Genomic DNA, 22127 nt, shown 5'->3' on the forward strand with positions numbered 1-22127 from the left:
TATCGCTGGAAATGCAGCGATAATCGCACAACTTTTGGTGATAGCTTGCTGATAGGGTTACACATACTTAGCCATGATATCCACTTTACATAGGATATCATGGCTAAGTCAGTTTCAAAGCAGGAGTAAGGAAAGTAGCGATAACAGAGGTTATCGCTACTTTTCTTGTTGCTATGCTTCTTAGCGTGAGGCTTGATAACAGGAGAAATGTCGCTTAGCGACATTTCTCTCGTTATTCTTGTGAGGAAAGCCCACTTTGCATTTCATTAGAGATGCAAAGCTGGGCATTAAGGGAAAGGGTGAAGTAGCATGGATTCATGCGTTTGTGTGTCCTTGCTAATAGGGCGTTAAAATTATCGCCGCTTTTTGTCCGAAAACGGACGCAAAAACGGCGATATTTTTTTATCGCCTCGTTGATGATATGCCCCTTAGTTAATTAGTGAAGGGTCACAGGACCTTGTCACGAGACAAACCATTATGCATGTCTCACTGTAGGATGTGAATAGAAGCAGGGTAAGCAAGTTTCTAAGGTCACATTACACTGCTTCTCCAAGTCGTCTGGTAGCATTAGAGAAGAACTGAAGATGAAGTGCAAAATCTATCTTCGTGCATTCATTCATATACTTCCTGTTCGGTCAATTTAAAGGGGTTGGACTGGCTGTATTTTGCAGCTTTTGTTTTAGTCGATTCAAGCTGTGTTTAGGGCAAGAATAACTAGACCATTAACCTCTTAAATAGCATTTTTTGTAGCCAATCACCTGTTCAGTCAAGCTTTGTTTTTTTGTTTGTAAGTTTGCCTTTTATTTTACGGGCTGCAAGGAGGACATGTCGTACTTAAGACAGCAGCAGAATCAGCAGCACACCCAGCAGCGCACCAGTTTATGAGGCTTTGGAGTGTTCTTGATTTAATAGATGGTCGTTTCATTCTAATCATTCTCTTCAGAACCTAAATAGCCAGTGGCTATTGCGCTTACTGGTAACTATTGATTTTTTTCTCCCCCAGAAGGCTCCAGAATCAGCATTCGGTATCATTGTTAGGAAGCAGGAACAATGGGACATGTCTGATGTTGTCACACCGCACTACTTAAATCTGACTAACACATTGACCGAAGTGCAAGGACCAGCAATTCCGGAGTCTCTTCTAAAGTGCTCTAGGCTTGTTTTCCTGCGCAACACAGAAGAGTCTGACAGCTTCCATGTTTTCTTTCCATTTATTATGAGAGCAGTCCTCTGTTGATTTTTGTTTCAGTTTTGTCTTACATACCCATCAGCGAGTTGTTTTTGGGGGATCTCGTCATTACCTCTAAAGTTACTTCTGTGTTACCTGTGCCTTATTCCACCTGTTCATATATGACCAGACCATTGATGGAAGTAACTGATTGGAAAACTGCTAACTCACTCTTAGCAGGGGCACATTTTCAGTGATGCAGCTGGAGGTATCTCAATCATTCCCCATCATAAGCACTCAGGGGCAGATTTACAAGCCCCTTGCGCCTTCTTGCGCCTTCTTGCGCCGCCATTGCACCACTTTTTTGGCACAATGGTGGCACAAACAATGCGGCCTATTTACAACGTGACACATCTAGGGAGAGGCGTCACGTTGTAAAGCCTTGCATCACATTATACCTGCGTCAGGTATAATGTATGCAGGGTGGGCATCACCACGCAGGAAGGCCTCGTAAAAGTGACGCAGTGAAATCTACAAGATTTCACTGCGTCACTTTTAGGATGCCACTGCGTCAAAACCTTACACCTGCTTAAAGCAGGCGTAAGGAGTGTCACAATACAGTAAGTATAGGCCTCAAAATACATTGCTGGAGTTGCGTCGTGCTTGCGACACAACTCCGGCAATGCATGACTTTTGGGCCAACAGATGCGTCAAAATTTCTGACTCATCTGTTAACCCCTTGTATGCCCATGACGAGCTGGACTCGTCATGGAGCACAGTCGCACTGTGCCCATGACGAGTCCAGCTCGCCATGAGGCATTCCCTGGGGAATTCCTCTGGTGCGGTCACCAGAGGGATTCCCTTTCATGCAAAATAGCCTCGGGAGCTGGGGAAGAGCTTCCCCAGCTCCCGAGGCCCCCCCCCCCTTTCACTGTAATGACGATCGGCGCGCACGTCGCGCCGACGTCATTACAGTGAAAGTGAAACTGAAATGAGCCAAGTGGCTCATTTCAGGTTTCACTTTGTACGTGCTCAGGGGGTGATCTCAGCCCCCTGAGCACGTAGAAAGACGGGAGAGGTATCGTTGGAAAGGGGACAATCTCCCCTTACCAGGAGGGCAATCCCCAAGCAGGGATCCACCCACTAGACACCAGGGAGGGGGGAGCAGCCCCTTGGGCAAGGGCCTTTGCTACCCCCAAAAATGTGGGCATTATTTAGTCTTTTTGCCGCCCCTGGGGGGGTAACTATACACCAGGGATTTATTTTCAGTTTTTTTTAGGGTGGGGGCTGCCCGAATCGGGCACGCTAATGCCCCCACCCACCCGCCACCATTTCAGCCTTTCTGCCCCCCCTGGGGGGCAGATGGGGCATTGGCCCCTAACCTGCCCCTTCGGGCGGGCAGAAAGCCCACTATACACCAGGGATTTGTTTTCAGTTCTTTTTAGGGTGGGGGCTGCCCGAAACGGGCATGCTAATGCCCCCACCCACCCACCACCATTTCAGCCTTTCTGAGGCATTGGCCCCCAATCTGCCCCCCCCGGGGGGGCAGGGCAAAAAGACCACTAGACACCAGGGAATTGTAAAAAAAAAAAAATAGGGGTGAGGGCTGCCCAAAACGGGCTGGCCCATGCCGCCACCCCGCCCCCCAATTATTACAGTCTTTCTGCCCCCCCGGGGGGCAGATGGGGCATTGGCCCCTAATCTGCCCCTTCGGGGGGGCAGAAAGCCCACTATACACCAGGGATTTGTTTTCAGTTCTTTTTAGGGTGGGGGCTGCCCGAAACGGGCACGCTAATGCCCCCACCCACCCGCCACCATTTCAGCCTTTCTGAGGCATTGGCCCCCAATCTGCCCCCCCCCCCCCGGGTGGGGCAAAAAGACCCCTAGACACCAGGGAATTGTAAAAAAATAAAAAATAGGGGTGAGGGCTGCCCAAAACGGGCTGGCCCATGCCGCCACCCCACCCCCCAATTATTACAGTCTTTCTGCCCCCCCGGGGGGCAGATGGGGCATTGGCCCCTAATCTGCCCCTCCAGGGGGGGGGCAGAAAGCCCACTAAACACCAGGGATTTTTTTTGCGCAATTGTTTTTAGGGTGTGGGCTGCCCGAAACGGGCACGCCAATGCCCCCACCCCCCCCACAAAAATTACAGTCTTTCTGCCCCCCAGGAGGAAGATGGGAGCTGTAGCCCCCAACCTGGCCCCCCCTGGGGGCGCAGAATGCCCACTAGAAACCATGGATTTTATTGTTTTATTAGTGATGGGGTAGGGGCTCCCCAAAATGGGCATGATAATACCCCACCCCACCCCCAGAGAAATTCCAGTCTTTCTGCCCCCACCCCGGGAGGGCAGATGGTGGCAGTGGCCCCTGATCTGCCCCCTGGGGGGGCGGAAAGCCCACTAGGCGCCAGCGAGTACACAGGCTTTTTTTATGCGTCGGGGTGGGGGCTGCCCAAAATGGTCATACCAGTGCCCCCACCCCCACAAAAAATAGCCACAGTCTTTCTGCCCCTTTAGGGGCATATCAGGATGAAACCCCCTTCCCCGATTCCCCCCCAGGGCGGCAGAAAGGCCACTGGGCTCCGGATTTTTTTTAGCAATGTGCGTACCTGTGGATTTTGGGCCCTAGCGCAGTTGGCACGTAGGCAAACCTGTACATTCTTTAAAACTAGACACCGAGGGGAATCCTGGATGGGGTGACTTCACTGGCTCTCACCAGGTTCTGTTACCCAGAATCCATTGCAAACCTAAAAATGTGTCCAAAATAACACATTTTCCTCACATTTCTGTGGTGGAAAGTTCTGGAATCTGCGTGGGTCCACAAAATTCCACCCACCCTGCATTCCCCGAAGTCTTCAGAGAAAAATGGTACCTCACTTGCGTGGGTAGGCCTAGTGCCCGCGTCAGGCAAGGGCCCAAAACCTATTGAGGAGACATCAAAATTACCTATCACAAAACAACCTGGTTTTGGAAAGGGGGTCCAGGGTTTTTGGCCCAGTGCTCGGCGGCCACCTAGGGGAACCTACCAAACCCACACATTTCTGAAAACTAGACACCCGGGGAATTCCAGGGAGGTATGGCTTGCGTGGATCACCCAACGTTTCCTTACCCAGAATGCCCTGCAAACCTCAAATGTAGCTGAAAAAATCACATTTTTCACACATTTTTGTGTGGGAAAGTTGTGGCATCACCGGGCTGACACAAATATCCTACCACCCAGCATTCCCCCGTGTCTTTTGTGGTGATTTCCTGGGGTCTAATGCACATCTGCAGGCAGGAACGCTCTGGTTGTGTTGATAGCAGCTCTCTGGAAAACTCAAGCTTGTTACGCTTCTCTTTTAGACCTGGCATCAGATTCCCTAATTTTCCTACCCTCATCCCCATCCCTTCTGCGGATTCTAATGTGTCATCTGCATGATCTAGTTCTTGAAAGCAACCTCGCTTTTGTGGTGTAGAGGATTTGGGGATTCCTGGCATCTCCCAGGACTTTTGGAAGGGGCTTTGGAACATTTCTGATTTTCATGGGCACAAAATTCATCCAAAGCACTCAGATCAGCTTGTGGAGTTTGGACTAGCCGGAGAGCAACGTCACTCCTGTTTCCTAGCCTCTCTTGCAACCACACCAATATTGATTATAGGTCGGTTATTTCAGCAGGTCCGAAAAAGTAAGTATTAAATAGGGGTGTGAAAGATTTGTGTAATATGCTTTTACATAACTACACATAATTTTGGTAAAATTACCCAAAATGCTGAGAAATTTCAGAGAATGCAAAACTCAGTGATATAGTTTAGTGTGAAATACATCCTTGCATCCATTTTTGACGCAAGAACACATTTTGTGCAAACTAAATAGTGCAAAAAACAAAAGCACCATGAACAACAGCAGAGCTTTCTTGGTAAATATGTTCCAGGAATGGCATGTAATTATGCAAAGTGGCATAATGGCTTAAGTTCAGGAATTATTTTCACATAACAAGTGTAACACAAAATTCCTGCAATTGTACAAATTCCGCTGGTATAATTTAAATTTCACCCAGGCAAAGTAATAAGCCGGTGGTTGAGTACTCCCTAGGGCACAGGTTAATTAACATAGTTCGATATGCTAAAAACTAAAATCTTGTTATTCAACTTTGTGGTATGTGAACTTGGTTCTTCAGTTATTTTAGCTGCAGTTAGATTATTATGCACTTTCTTTAAGGATGTTGTCTACTAAGTTGGTGATGCTGTTATGCTTCATCACAAAGGTGCCCGATGTCACTTCAATGCATTTTTCTCTGACTTTGGTCTATTTAACTATTTTGACACATACTAAGAATGTTCCACCTCAGAGAAATACCCTTCTTTACCTTCCCATCCTAAGCTGTGTGTGGTCCCTTAATTGTATTAAGCAGTATCTTCATGATTATAAGGATCTGAAACATTGTCAACACACTTATTAGTTCTTTTCATAAACTCGTTAGCCTGGTTTCTTCTGTCACCCTTAGGATGGGTAAAACAGGCTATGGCTCTTGCCCGGGTGGATGCATCTGCTTTTATAACCCATTAAGTGAGGGGTTCAATGGCTTCTAAAGTTTTTCACTAATTTGCTTTAAGGCACTAGAGGTTCACTTTAAAGTAGAGCAAAGCAGCACATAGCACTGCTTTGCATTACTTAGTGCCAAGGGTAGGGGGTAGCATGAGTGGGGAATGGGCATTTCCATGAAGCCACCCAACTGTAGGAAAGTAGGATCTGCTTTCATGGTCAACGCCACTTTTTGCTGGAGTCATCATGTTTTACTGACTAGTCTGACTGCGATCCTGCTAATCAGGACCCCAGTCTCTGTGCTTCTTCCCTAAATTGGACATGGTGAGTACTTAGGTACACTCCAGATTGGCTTCTGGTGTACCCTTGTAAGTCCCTAGTATATGTACTAAGGTATCCAGGGCATAGGTACCCCAGGGGTCTTCCATGGGCTGAAGCATGTATTATGCCATCCATGAAAGACCACTCAAATTTTTACTACAGGCCTGCCATTGCAGCCTGTGTAAGCTGGTGCTAGTACCACTTACAACAGATATAAGTTTCCCAATATCTGAGGTCACTGCACTTAAAATCTATAAGTCACCCCTAAGGCAGGCCTTTCAATCCTGACGGCAGGGTGCTCAGTTCTAAGTGTGATGGTGCTCCTGCATGAGCAGGACACTCCTACAACCCTCAAACTCCATTCTACCTGGTTGTAGGTGCATCAGCCATTGCGATACATAGAGTCGTTATGGTTAAACTGGATGTGGCGAACCATGTCGTGTTTGGTATCAAACATGCTAGAATCATACCCCCACACTGTAAACGGTGTGGTAGGTATGACTCCACACACTGTAAACGGTGTGGGATGTATGATTCCATGCACTGTAAAGCTACTCCGGGAGTCCCTTAGTGCTCCTGGTACCAGTCATCTAGACCCGGGCAGCAAACTATGGCTGTTGCCGACCAGAGACACCATTCTGCCCACCTTCTGCTGAGACAAGCTTGAGCAAGGGAACGCAGGACAATAGGTTTCTTGTCACAGGGGGGTGTGACCACCTCCCAGACAGGATTTAGTGTATTGGGACAGGGTGGTGGTGCTCGCAAGCACCACTAGACTGTTTTGAAGGGCACATTTGGTACCCTTCTTGCATACTCCAGTTGAAACCAGTTCAGGGAGCCGTTGGCTCCCACTGTGGCACAAAACTGGACAAAGGACATGGGAGTATCATCCCCACTGTCCAGGCCCTCCTCTGGGAGAGACCCCTGAACCGTGCCAACTCTATCCTTAGGGTACTTAAGGGCTTACCTGTGGGTGAGCCCCTATATTCATTGTGGGACAAGATTCAGATCCAATACCACTGTAACTTCGACCATCTGAGCACTCTGGACATCGCTGGACTTTGCTTTGGGAACCAAGACTGCAATTGGGAAGACGCCTGCTGCTCCTGGTCTCATCATCTTGTAAGTCTGCTGCAACATTTGTGCCTATGCTCCATACAGGTTCTTCACAAGGCCTGTGGACATCCAAGACACCTGAAGGAATCTCTCTTGGAGTGAAGGAGTCACTTCCCTGCATCTGCAGGCACCGCAATGAAGCTGACCGGTCTGTTGTTCCTGAGCTTCTATGGACTCCAAATGGTTCAGCAACACAGGTGGTGGTTCTGCAACTCCTTAGAGGCCTGCTGTGTCTTCCTAGCAAGTTGGAAGTCAGAATCCCTCGTTGGAACCGCTGGAGCAGTACCCCTGTGCACCGCATCTACTTGCCGTTGCCAAGGCTTGTTGACTTTGGGCAGATCAGCAAGCAGGTAGTCCTGATCTTCTGTTGGTTCTCAGTCCTTTTTTTGTGGAAACATTTCTAAGCCCCACATTTCTGTTTTTGGCTGTTTGGGCACCTTTAGCATCAATTTCAAGGGTCCAGGACTGGTGGGGAACCACTTGGATTGCAGGACTCGCATAAGGCAGGGTCCTGGTGCGGGTTCAAGGCTATTGGTGCTTTAAATTGTTCCTGTAGCTCAAAACAGGAGGCCAGCCAATTCGGCCTTGGAGTCTTTCTGGTACCCCAAAGATCAAGCAGTTAGGAAGGCCTCAAGCAGCAGACGGATTTGAGGTTCCTTTCCCTATTCCAATGAAATATTCAGATGATTTCTGTGTAACGTTAGTCACGAGAAACCGATGTTGGACCCTGTTCTGGGTGATTCATACCCTATGCGATAATGGCTCCAGCAGTGGCGTAACAAAAGTTTAAGGGGCCCCCCTGCAATGTACATAGAGGGTACCCCACTCCGGATTTAATACGGAGCGCTCAGGTTTAAGTACTGTGCTGAGGGGGGCCCCCTGTGTTACGCCCCTGGGCTCCAGAGGCTTGAAATGTATGGTATCTCCCTGGGAAGCCTTCAATCACTCAACCAATAATAGTCTCATACTGACTTCTGTATATGCTGTGTGTGCCATTTTCTGCACCAGGAACTTCCCAGCCCAATTTCCTAGTCGTTCTCTGTCGGCATGGCGGTTACATACTGAGGTTGCTCTCTTCACTGTCCAGAGGAACACCCTGCTGTAAGGAACGAATTGACTTCCGTCCCCTTCTGGGGTTGAAACGTCGGCTTTCTTTGTACTTTGACTTGTACCTATTATTCATGCCCAGAAGTGCAGAATATAATACATGTTCATAACATCTCGCTACTTGGGTTTCTTTAGTTAGTCACTCGAAACATTATTAGACAGGTCTGTCTCATCATTATAAATATTGTAATAATTCTCATGTTCACGTTCACCTTCACATTCCCATCCCTTCACGAGCACTACCTTGAGCACTTTACTCACTCTTATACTTTGGAGCAACCATTGATATTGTGAATCAGGGATACAGCCATACTATAAAATTATTCAAGACTAATAAAACTTTGTTACTGTTTAACTTAATACATTTGGGTGCCTTACATTGGGGCATATCAGAAACAACCGGCGATAATTATCGCTAAGCGCACTTAGTGCTAGGATAATTATCGCCGCTAGCGTGGATTTTTATCACTGAGATAGCGTGCTATTAGCAACGCTTATCTCAAAAGCGATAAAAATCCTTGCGCTAACTGCCTAACGTGAGATTATCGCTGGAAACCCAGCGATAATCTCATGCAATGTGGCGTTAGCTTGTTAATAGGGCCCCACAAACTTACCCATGATATCCACCTTCCATAGGATATCATGGCTAAATCAGTCCTGAAGCAGGCGTAAGGAAAATAGCGATAACAGGGGTTATTGCTACTTTTCTTGCCGCTATGCTTCATAGCGTGGGGCTATTCCTGTCATGTCAGGTCAGGAACGCCCACTTTGCATCTCATTAGAGATGCAAAGCTGGGCGTTAGGAATTCCTGCGCTAACGCAAGTTTTCACGCGTTAGCGTGAGCTTGCTAATTAGGCGATAAAATTATCGCCGCTTTGGCCAAAAACGGCCGCAAAAGCGGCGATAATTCTATCGCCTCGCCTTGCTGATATGCCCCTTGGTTTTGATCTTTTTGAGAAACACATTGGTTAGTTTCATGGCTTCTTTTCCTTCCGATTTACATGGTGTCCTAACATGCCTTTGGGGTTGCAAAGCCTGTGTTTTGTGAATGGAGCTACAACATGCAAGGAAAACAGCAGCTTTGAAAGTAGCACATGTTGACAAAGTCAATGAGTTTAGCGTGTATTATTTGTTGTAATAATAGCCAATAGTCATGAAAATACAGATACAAACACAGATACGTACACAGAACACTCACACTCGATACTCTGAATGGTTCGTCATATAGTTCGTCATTTACAGAAGGAACGTGCGAAATGAAACTACAAAAAGGTACCATGTGACTCAGGCTGCATTCTTCCCTCCAGTCCCCACCCCCATTAATGCAGCCCTCAAAAAATACCTCAGACCGTACACTTTGGACCCCGAGAGAATGTTTGTGAGCACTACTGTTTTGCTGCCATGGGTACAAAATTGGCAAATGTTCGGAATCGAACTGTCCTTGTTTAGATTCGAAGATGTCCTTAACACGCATTAACAAAATAAATCTAGTATGAATACATTTCCCTGGATCAGCGAGAAAGGAATTATTAAATATGTGGGCACAGGACATAACGGATCGCAGTATATGACACATAGTTGGAATATTTGGGGACAAAAAGTTGCCCAGCCCTGTCTTGTGATTTCTGGAATTGTGGCAGTACTCGTTTTGCAGTTTTATATAGCTTGAACTCGACCCGAAAGTATTAGAGCGTTTTACATGAGCACCGGTTACATTACAGAAGGACATATACATGTTCTTTGGTAGGCACGGGAAGATCAAGTGATTTGCCTAGAATGACGCCGAGACTTGAGACTGGTTACATAGTAGGGGTGGGCGGAAAATTCAGCTCCGCCAGCGTAGCAGATAAAGCAAGCCACCCCTGCTCACCGGCCCGGTCCCTGCTTCTGAAAGCAGCCAGGCCGGGGGGAGCCTCCCCGGGCCCCGGTGGACCCCTGTCTCCAGCGTCCGGACCCTCGGCTGGCTTGCAGGACGGGGGGCTCCCGCACCCGGGGGCCTGCCAGACGGAGCACGAGCCCCGGGCCCGGTACCAGCTTCAGAACCCTAGCCAGGCCGGGGAGAGCCTCCCTGGGCTACGGTGGACACCCTTTCCCCAGCGCACGGACACTCGGCTGGCTTGCAGGACAGGGGGCTCCTGCACCATGGGACACTGTGACGGAGCACAAGCCCTGGGTCCGGGCCCAGCTTCCGAACCCTAGCCAGGCCGGGAAGAGCCTCCCCGGGCCCCGGTGGACACCCTTCCCCAGCGCCCGGACCCTCGGCTGGCTTGCAGGACGGGGGGCTCCCGCACCCCGGGGCCTGCCGGACGAAGCACGAGCCCCAGGCCCGGTCCCAGCTTCCGAACCCTAGCCAGGCCGGGGAGAGCCTCCCTGGGCTCCGGTGAACACCCTTTCCCCAGCGCACGGGCACTCGGCTGGCTTGCAGGACGGGGGGCTCCCGCACCATGGGACACTGTGACGGAGCACTAGCCCTGGGTCCGGGCCCAGCTTCCGAACCCTAGCCAGGCCGGGAAGAGCCTCCCCGGGCCCCGGTGGACACCCTTCCCCAGCGCCCGGACCCTCGGCTGGCTTGCAAGACGGGGGGCTCCCGCACCCCGGGGCCTGCCGGATGAAGCACGAGCCCCAGGCCCGGTCCCAGCTTCCGAACCCTAGCCAGGCCGGGGAGAGCCTCCCAGGGGCCCCGGTGGACACCCTTCCCCAGCGCCCGGACCCTCGGCTGGCTTGCAGGACGGGGGGCTCCCGCACCATGGGACACTGTGACGGAGCACAAGCCCCGGGTCCGGGCCCAGCTTCCGAACCCTAGCCAGGCCGGGGAGAGCCTCCCCGGGCCCCGGTGAACACCCTTCCCCAGCACCCGGACCCTTGGCTGGCTTGCAGGACGGGGAGCTCCCGCACCCAGGGGCCTGCCGGATGGAGCACGAGCCCCAGGCCCGGTCCCAGCTTCCGAACCCTAGCCAGGCCAGGGAGAGCCTCCCCGGGCCCCGGTGGACACCCTTCCCCAGCGCCTGGACCCTCGGCTGGCTTGCAGGACGGGGGTTCCCGCACCATGGGACACTGTGATGGAGCACAAGCCCCGGGTCCGGGCCCAGCTTCTGAACCCTAGCCAGGCTGGGGAGAGCCTCCCCGGGCCCCGGTGGACACCCTTCCCCAGCGCCCGGACCCTCGGCTGGCTTGCAGGACGGGGGGCTCCCGCACCCCGGGGCCTGCCGGACGGAGCACGAGCCCCAGGCCCGGTCCCAGCTTCAGAACCCTAGCCAGGCCAGGGAGAGCCTCCCCGGGCCCCGGTGGACACCCTTACCCAGCGCCTGGACCCTCGGCTGGCTTGCAGGATGGGGGGCTTCCACACCATGGGACACTGAGACGGAGCACAAGCCCCGGGTCCGGGCCCAGCTTCCGAACCCTAGCCAGGCTGGGGAGAGCCTCCCCGGGCCCCGGTGGACACCCTTCCCCAGCGCCCGGACCCTCGGCTGGCTTGCAGGACGGGGGGCTCCCGCACCATGGGACACTGTGACGGAGCACAAGCCCCGGGTCCGGGCCCAGCTTCCGAACCCTAGCCAGGCCGGGGAGAGCCTCCCCGGGCCCCGGTGGACACCCTTCCCCAGCGCCTGGACCCTCGGCTGGCTTGCAGGACGGGGGGCTCCCGCACCATGGGACACTGTGATGGAGCACAAGCCCTGGGTCCGGGACCAGCTTCCGAACCCTAGCCAGGCTGGGGAGAGCCTCCCCGGGCCCCGGTGGACACCCTTCCCCAGTGCCCGGACCCTCGGCTGGCTTGCAGGATGGGGGGCTCCCGCACCCCGGGGCCTGCCGGACGGAGCACGAGCCCCAGGACCGGTCCCAGCTTCAGAACCCTAGCCAGGCCGGGGAGATCCTTCCCGGGGCCACGGTGGACCCCCTGTCCCCAGCACCCGGACCCTCGGCTGGAACCAAGGAGGGTTAAGCCCAGGCCACGTCCTCTCCCCGACGGCCTGCCCGAGGAGCCCATATTTCTCGACTATTAAGCCCCCTCGTAGTGGGGGCTTACAGAACTCTGGGGAAGGACAAAAGTTGGAGTTAGACCGGCCGGCCGATAGGCCGGCCATCTGGTCACCCGGCCCGCAGGGCCATCTGGTCACCCGGCCCGCAGGGCCATCTGGTCGCCTGGCCCGCAGGGCCATCAGGTCGCCCGGCCCGCAGGGCCATCTGGTCGTCAGGCGACCAGATGGCCAGGGGCCCCCCCAGGTGGCCTGGGAGGGTGCCGTGCCCAGTCACCCTTGCAGTCCGGCGAGGGTGGTCAGGCGCTCCAAGGCAGCCGCTCAGGAGGGCTCCTTCCCCGGTGCTGCTCCTCGCCTCCCTGTGCGGGAGCGGTGGGAAGGGGAGGCCTGGCCATCTGGTTACCCTGCCGAGGGACTGTGGCCCCCATCCCCGCACCCCTTTGGGGCAGGGACGAGAGGGGGAAGCCCCCGTGCCAGAAGGCACGTGGTGGAGGCAGCCTCCCGCAGGCCCGCGTTACACCCTTCCGCGTCCCTCCCGCCGGCCCGGCGGCAGAGGGACCCACCCCTGGGTGTGGTAGAGAAGGGCGTCCGCGGGCGCCCACGCACAGAGAGAGACAAAAGCTTGGCTCAGAGGATGACTTTCAATAGATCGCAGCGAGGTAGCTGCTCTGCTACTTACGAAACCCTGACCCAGAATCAGGTCGTCTACGAATGATTTAGCACCGGGTGCCCCACGAACATGCGGTGCACTAAGGGCGATGGAGGCGGCCCCCTTCCGTCCACGCTCCGGTCCCCAAGCGAGCGGCTCTACGCACCGGCCCCCCGAGAGAGGCCGGCTATCCCAGGCCAACCGAGGCTCTACGGCACTGCGGTATCATTACGGTTTAGGGGGGATTCTGACTTAGAGGCATTCAGTCATAATCCCAAAGATGGTAGCTTCGCCCCATTGGCTCCTCAGCCAAGCACATACACCAAATGTCTGAACCTGCGGTTCCTCTCAAACTGAGCAGGATTACTATTGCAACAACACATCATCAGTATGGTAAAACTAACCTGTCTCACGACGGTCTAAACCCAGCTCACGTTCCCTATTAGTGGGTGAACAATCCAATGCTTGGTGAATTCTGCTTCACAATGATAGGAAGAGCCGACATCGAAGGATCAAAAAGCGACGTCGCTGTGAGAAGTTGGCCTGATGTATGATGTCACTAGTTCTAGTGTACACCTTATATCAGTCCAAACAACCCTTATGGTGATTGGTTGTAAAGTCAACCTTATAGACCAGCTATCCTAGTGGTAGCATGGACAAGAGCAGTCTTAGGCTAAACTCTGAATGGCATGTGAAGCCAGCTGTGATACCATATATAATCCCTTGAATACCAAATGAAAGGACACCACAACAGATATATATATAAAATAAAGTGTATTTATTCTAGTCAAACCCTCAGCACTCTTTATGAGATTAGAGGTAAGTACAACACAGTCTTATTTAAGCATACATTAAGTCACACAGGTAAGTAATACAGTTAGGCCCTGAGGGCCACGCAAACCATATCCTAAAGAAGTGGTATAAGGACCACTGTCACGGAAATAGGATAGGCCTAGACCTATGGAATCGCTGGGGCTACACTACACTAGCAACAGTTAGGAAGTGGGAGGCCCACGGGATTCAGGTGCAGAGTGGAAACACTCACGCGTAATGCGTAAAAGTCGATAGAAGTACTAGCAGTTAGAAATTAACAGTTTAAGGACACTTCTGAAGCAGCTAGAGAGTCGAGACTCGGAAACTAGACCCTAGGATAGTCACTACCCTAATGAGCACCGAAGTACCCAAGTTACCTAGCCCACGGGCTGCGGGTGCATAGGTGTGAACTTGCGTCGGGTTTCGTCGTGAACTTCTATGGATGCCTGAAGGAAAGTTGCTGACAGGCAGTCAGTGAAGAGTGTCCGGTGGATCCCAAGGCTGGGATCAAGAAGAGAGGATACCTGCAAGCAGAAGGGACAGAGTCAAGGTCACTAGCCAGTGACCACGTGGAACCAGGAAGGAACCAGGCGATGTCTTGAAGATTGCAGGTGAAAGGTGAAGCTTGTCGCTGCAGCCACGGGTACCAGGATGCGTCGAGGATGACCAGGACCAGGAGGCGAGCTGTCCCACGAAGGCTCTTGCTGTCGGCGGCGTCGAAGTCGAACTAGGACTCACCAAGTCTTGGCAAGCGGAACCCACGAAGAACGGAGGACTTGCTTCTGGTGCAGACCAGGAAGGTCTGGGGTGCTTCTCTTTTGAAGGAAGCGGGAGCCAGTCTGGAGGAGCCAAACCAGCAGTGAAGATTTCAAGGTGTGTCGTCACAGAGGCCGCTAGCCAATGGGCAAGCAACCGGACAGACGCGGCAAGCAGGAAAATGCAGAAGGGCCCCACGCAGGACTCGTGGAGTGTGGGGGGCTGATCTTCGGTGCAGATGGTGCTTGGGGTTGGGGCTTCTCAATCCCCGGTGCACAACTTCGAGGGTGCCTCAGAAGCTGCACTGGAAGATACTCGCCACTTTTCCCAGGTAGCCGGTCCCACGTCTCTCGTCGCCTCCATGGATCTCAGCTCGGCTGTGGATGTGGATCAGGGTCGGAGAAGTCTGGAAGTCAAGGCTCTGGTCGGGCTCTGCAGTCGGTCCCTCGTAGAACTTCAGCAAAGCAAAGGGTAGTCTCTTGATGGTGCCTGTTTGCACAGGGTAGCCACTCCTTGGCCACAAGGGAGATTCTTCAGTCTTCTTCTTTCGTCGAATGTCGAAGGTCCAGAGTTTCTGTTCAAGTTGCAGGTTCAGGATAATCTAATCTCCTGGGGCCCAGCTACCACTCTTATACTAATCTGGGGGGATGGGTTGCCTGCTAGGTCACGCCTTATGGGTGGGACCTGGGAGGGGGGTGGTTACACCCTCTTCCCTTTGTCCAGTTTCGCGCCAGGACTGGGGCTGGAGTGCCCCAGCACCGGTTTGAACTGGACTATGCACGGGACACCTTGTGTGCCCCAGGCATGCCTCATTCTTTTCATCCCTCCCTGCCCCAATACACTAAGGCCTGTCTGGGGTGGTGCTCGCACCTCCCAAGGCAGGAAACCTATTGTCCAAGCCTCCCTTGCCGGGATCACTCCCAGCAGCAGGAGGTCAGACTCATGTCTGTGGCAGCAGCATCCATTTTGTGATGCTGGGGCTCTGGTTCACTTTAACCGGGTAAGTAGGTTACAACATGTCTTCTCCCTCTAGAAGGGAGGGATAATATCCTCATCCCCAGAAATGGGATGGGGGTATTATTCCAAAGTGTTAGACACCTTACACGACATGTTTTGATAAAGCCAAACCATAGTTACCATAACCGTTTAAGATTATAAGGCACTTTAAGAGTATATGGTAGGCTATATCATAGAACAGCTATAAGGACATGGTTCCGAAAGCTGCAGACAGGCTCAGCTCATGCTAGAGCACCATCTCACATGTTACCAAGCACTCTGCCTCCAGGATTGTTAAGGCCTGCCATAGGAGTGGCTGATAGGTACACATGTGTCTATATGTAAGTTAGGTATAGGAATACTACACCTAAGCAAGGAGTGATTACACGACCTTGCCCCAGCTGAGTGATCAGCCAGTTGTGTCATAATGGAAGGCCAGGCCAGGGGTGGCATAATACATGCTGCAGCCCCTGGTAGGCCTAGGGTACACCTATGCCCTGGGTACCTAAGGTACACTGTACAGGGGCCAATAAGGTGATCCTATCCAAATGGGTTATGCCCCTAAAGTACATAGTATCAATTTAGAGAGAGAACAGCAGGGCTGTGTGTCTGATTAGCAGGCCCACAGCCACATCTAAGTCGAAAACCAGTAAAGCAAAAGCAAAAAGTGGGGGTGAACATAGAAAGCAGACCCTACTCTCCTACACAACACCCCCCCCCCCCAAACTTAGGGACATTAAACTAACCTTGACCAGTTGAGTCTTCATGTTCTAAGTGGAAATATCTGGAGAGTCCATCTGCATTGGCATGGTCAGTCCCAGGTCTATGTTCCACTGTGAAGTCCATCCCCTGTAGGGAATGGACCACCTAAGAAGTTTGGGATTTTCACCCTTCATCTGATTTAGCCACAAGAGGGGCTTATGGTCTGTCTGAATCTTGAAGTGAGTGCCAAACAAGTATGGCCTCAGCTTCTTCAGGGCCCAAACCATAGCAAAGGCCTCCCTCTCAATAGCTGACCAACGTTTCTCTCTAGGGGTCAGCCTTCTACTTATAAAAGCAATGGGCTGGTCTTGACCATCTATATTAAGTTGTGAAAGAACAGCTCCCACACCTAACTCAGAAGCATCTGTCTGGACAATGAACTCTTTGGAGTAGTCTGGACTTTTCAGAATAGGTGCACTGCACATGGCCTGCTTCAGGTCATCAAATGCTTTTTGACAGCTTACTGTCCACTGAACTTTCTTTGGCATTTTCTTGGAGGTCAAGTCATTAAGTGGTGTCACAATGGACCCATAGTTCTTAACAAACTTTCTTTAGGTATTGGGTGGGCATCTGTCCTAGTGACAGCATTGAGACCTCTGTAATCCACGCAAAACCTCATCTCTCTCTTACCATCTTGGGTGTGAGGTTTTGGCACAAGGACTACAGGACTAGCCCAAGGGCTCTCTGAAGGTTCAATGACTCCCAGCTCCAACATCTTTTGTACCTCAACTTTTATGCAGTCCCTGACATGGTCAGGTTGCCTGTAGATTTTACTCTTCACAGGCAGACTGTCACCAGTGTCCACCTCATGGGTGCACCAGTTTGTCTGACTTGGGGTCAGAGAGAACATATGTCTGTAGGATTGCAGAACCTGTCTGCAGTCCTGTTGCTGATGGACAGTGAGGCTGTCAGAAAAGACCACACCATCAACTGAGCCATCATCAGGGTTCTGAGTCAACAGGTCTGGGAGAGGGTCACTCTCTTCCTCCTGCCCCTCATCTGTAGCCATGAGTAAGCCCATGTCTGCCCTGTCAACATATGCCTTCAATCTGTTGACATGAAGCACCCTGTGGGGGCTTCTGGGAGTCCCAAGGTCCACCAAGTAGGTGACTTCTCCCTTTTTCTCAACAATAGTGTGGGGTCCAGACCATTTGTCTTGGAGTGCTGCTGGGGCCACTGGCTCCAACACCCACACTTTCTGCCCTGGCTGGTAAACAGTCAGCACAGCCTTTTGGTCATGCCAAGCTTTTTGGAGTTCTTGGCTTGCCTCAAGGTTTTTAGAAGCCTTCTTCATATACTCTGCCATCCTGGAGCGGAGACCAAGTACATAATCCACTATATCAAGTTTGGGTTGTCTGAGAGGTCTCTCCCATCCTTCCCTTACTAAACATAGGGGTCCTCTTACAGGATGCCCAAACAAAAGCTCAAAAGGGCTGTAGCCAACCCCCTTTTGTGGGACCTCTCTGTAAGCAAACAGAAGGCAGGGTAAAAGGATGTCCCATCTTCGCCTAAGCTTGTCTGGTAAACCTTTTATCATTCCCTTTAGGGTCTTGTTGAATCTCTCAACAAGCCCATTGCACTGTGGGTGATAGGGTGTGGTGAACTTGTAGTTCACACCACACTCCTTCCATATTGCAGACAAGTATCCTGACATGAAGTTGGCACCTCTGTCAGAAATGACCTCCTTTGGAAAGCCCACTCTGGAGAATACTCCAAGCAGGGCCCTTGCCACAACAGGAGCTGTTGTGGTCCTCAGGGGAATAGCTTCTGGATACCTGGTGGCATGGTCCACTATCACCAGTATGAATCTGTGCCCAGATGCTGTTTGTGGGTCCATTGGTCCTACAATATCTATGCCCACTCTTTCAAAGGGAACCCCCACCACAGGTAGTGGTATGAGGGGGGCCTTTGTGGTGCCACCTGATTTGCCACTGGCTTGGCAGGTGACACAGGAGCGACAAAACTCCTTGGTATCTTCTGACATATGGGGCCAGTGAAAGTGAGGGACAAGCCTGTCCCAAGTCTTGTTCTGGCCTAAGTGTCCTGCAAGGGGAATATCATGGGCCAAGGTAAGAAGGAAGCCTCTCAACTTCAGTGGTATGACCAACCTCCTGGATGCACCAGGCTTGGGGTCTCTAGCCTCTGAATACAGTAGCCCTTCATCCCAATACACTCTATGGGTAACTTGAGCATTCCCTGCAGCCTCAGCAGCAGCCTGCTGTCTGAGGGGTTCAAGAGAGGGGCAGTCTAATTGAGCCTGCCTCAGATCTGCCCTTGAAGGTCCCCCTGTCCCAAGAAACTCAACCTGATCAGGTTCAAGTTCTTCTAGGACAGTTCCTTCAGGGCTCTCAGAATCATCCTCCTGGGAGGGCTGATCCACCACCTGAGGCAGGGGGGAAGGCACAGCCTTAACCCTACTGCTCCTTCTCTTGGGTTGTGACTGGTCCATAGTTTCAGGATCCAGCACTTTTTCAGTGGTGCACTTTTTGGCCTGTGACCTGGTCACAGCAAGGACATGTGCATCTATCCCCAGCATTTCTGCATGGGTCCTATACTCCACTTCAGACCAAACTGAAGTTTCAAGATCCTTGCCCAGTAAACACTCTACAGGAAGGTCTGAACTAACAACAACTTTCTTGAGGCCAGTTACCCCTCCCCAGGAGAAGTTAACAATAGCCACACCATGGGAGGTAGTGGCATTGCTAGCGTTGGTCACTAGGTAATTCTCACCTAGTATGATCTGTCCAGGGTCCACAAAGGCAGGTGTCACCATTGTGACACTAGCCCCAGTGTACCTGTAGGCCTGAGCCATTCTTTGGTTGATAAAAGGAGTCTGTCTGTACTTGCCCAGGTTACTGGGGCCTACAGTAGAGGACAAAGCTAAGTCCCCATCACAGATCAGAACAGCCTGAGTAGGTATTCTGACTAGGCCAGAATCCTCCTCAGTTCCCAGGGTTAACCCTACTACACCCTTTTGCTGGGAACCACCACTTACAGCTGGACTAGGGGGTACAGTTGCCTTAGGGGCAATGGTGGCTGGGGATTATCCTTTTTGGTGCACTCACTAAACCAATGTGAGTTGGACTTACAATAGTTGCACCATGGTTTCTTTTGGCCATCTTTCTTTTTATCCTTTTTGGGACCACCCTCCCCCTGAGCCTTTTGGGGGCCTGGTGAAGACTTCTGGTCTTTTTGTTTCTGATCATTACCCTTCTGGTCTGCCTTTTTCTGATCACCGCCCTGGTTCTGGTTTTTCTGCTTAACTCTAGTCCTGACCCATCTATCTGCCTTCTTTCCCAATTCTTGGGGAGAAGTCAGATCAGAATCAATCAGGTGTTGATGCAGTAGCTGGTTTTGACAGTTGTTAAGGATTTGTTCTCTCATGATCAAAGTATACAATCCTGTATAGTCCTTAACCTTACTTCCCACTAGCCAGCCTTCCAGAGCCTTAGTGGCAAAATCTACAAAGTTAGTCCAGTCCTGAGTCTGTGACTTCTGGGTATCCCTGAACAACAACCTGTATTGTTCAGTGGTTAGGCAAAACCCATCAATTAGAGCACTCTTCAGGACAGTGTAATTGTCTGCATCCTCATCACTAACTGTGAGGAGCTTGTCTCTACCTTTCTCAGAGAAGGATAGCCACAAGATAGCTGCCCACTGACTTTGGGGTACCTGCTGTACTTTGCAAGCTCTCTCCAAAGCAGTTATCCATTTGTGGATGTCATCCCCACACTTGTAGGGAGGGACAATCTTGCTCAGGTTTCTATTATCATAGTGCCTGTCTCTATCCTTAGGGATATTGCTGCCACCAGTGGGTTCTGACCCACTTAACTTTTGCTCTCTAGCCAGAGCAAGCTTCTCCTTGGCAAGGGCAAGTTCTTCCCTCTGAATCCTCAGATTAGCTTCCCTCATTCTGGCTTCATGCTCCTTTCTCTCAGGGGAAGTCATTCCCCTGTGAGAGGAAGCATTAGAGATGCTAGAGACATGGGAGTGGATGGATTCCCTTGAAGGGGATCTGTCTCTCCTGCTTCTCTGGGTAAGCCCACTTGGGGGTCTGTATGGGGGGACCCCATGCAAACTCCCATGTAAGCTTAGGTTAGCCTGGCTAAGTCTTCCTACTTGGCCCTGGCTGTCTACCTCTTCATCTGAAGTCCCTTCTGACTCATCTGTGGTGGGTAGACCCTCCTTTGTACACAGGGTACTGGCCTGTGAGGCCCTAAAAGTATCATACTCCTCTAGGAGTTGTACTAGCTGAAGGAGGGTAGGGTTTGCACCCTGTTTTAACTTTCTGGAGGTACACAATTATCTCATCTCCTGAAAAGTTAGGGTATCATATCTAGAGGGGGTCTTCTTCAGACCTGCCCCTCCTGAGAGAGCATCTACTTGATCTCCTCCCAGAGACATGATCTAGTGAGGGTGTGGTGTGTGCACCTACCTACACTAGTTGTTTCTACTAAACCTCTCTGGTAGTTGTAGTCAGGGTGTGTTACTCCCTTCAACCTACAACCACTAAGTCCAGTAGGACTTAAGTATTATAATCTATGTTATATGTACCTAAACAATATCTGTGTGATCTTTCAATTTAGTATCTCAAGATTACAATGGTTTACAACAGCAAGCTCAGATCCCAACCGCTGCTCACCAATGTGAGAAGTTGGCCTGATGTATGATGTCACTAGTTCTAGTGTACACCTTATATCAGTCCAAACAACCCTTATGGTGATTGGTTGTAAAGTCAACCTTATAGACCAGCTATTCTAGTGGTAGCATGGACAAGAGCAGTCTTAGGCTAAACTCTGAATGGCATGTGAAGCCAGCTGTGATACCATATATAATCCCTTGAATACCAAATGAAAGGACACCACAACAGATATATATATAAAATAAAGTGTATTTATTCTAGTCAAACCCTCAGCACTCTTTATGAGATTAGAGGTAAGTACAACACAGTCTTATTTAAGCATACATTAAGTCACACAGGTAAGTAATACAGTTAGGCCCTAGGGGCCACGCAAACCATATACTAAAGAATTGGTATAAGGACCACTGTCATGGAAATAGGATAGGCCTAGGCCTAGGGAATCGCTGGGGCTACACTACACTAGCAACAGTTAGGAAGTGGGAGGCCCACGGGATTCAGGTGCAGAGTGGAAACACTCACGCGTAATGCGTAAAAGTCGATAGAAGTACTAGCAGTTAGAAATTAACAGTTTAAGGACACTTCTGAAGCAGCTAGAGAGTCGAGACTCGGAAACTAGACCCTAGGATAGTCACTACCCTTGTGAGCACCGAAGTACCCAAGTTACCTAGCCCACGGGCTGCGGGTGCATAGGTGTAAACTTGCGTCGGGTTTCGTCGTTGACTTCTATGGATGCCTGAAGGAAAGTTGCTGACAGGCCGTCAGTGAAGAGTGTCCGGTGGATCCCAAGGCTGGGATCAAGAAGAGAGGATACCTGCAAGCAGAAGGGACAGAGTCAAGGTCACTAGCCAGTGACCACGTGGAACCAGGAAGGAACCAGGTGATGTCGTGAAGATTGCAGGTGAAAGGTGAAGCTTGTCGCTGCAGCCACGGGTACCAGGAGGCGTCGAGGACGACCAGGACCAGGAGGCGAGCTGTCCCACGAAGGGTCTTGCTGTCGGCGGCGTCGAAGTCGAACTAGGACTCACCAAGCCTTGGCAAGCGGAACCCACGAAGAACGGAGGACTTGCTTCTGGTGCAGACCAGGAAGGCCTGGGGTGCTTCTCTTTTGCAAGGAAGCGGGAGCCAGTCTGGAGGAGCCAAACCAGCAGTGAAGATTTCAAGGTGTGTCGTCACAGAGGCCGCTAGCCAATGGGCAAGCAACCGGACAGACGCGGCAAGCAGGAAAATGCAGAAGGGCCCCACGCAGGACTCGTGGAGTGTGGGGGGCTGATCTTCGGTGCAGATGGTGCTTGGGGTTGGGG

This window comes from Triturus cristatus, chromosome 1_1 (genome assembly GCF_964204655.1).
Source record: "Triturus cristatus chromosome 1_1, aTriCri1.1, whole genome shotgun sequence".
NCBI classification, from domain to species: Eukaryota; Metazoa; Chordata; class Amphibia; order Caudata; family Salamandridae; genus Triturus; species Triturus cristatus.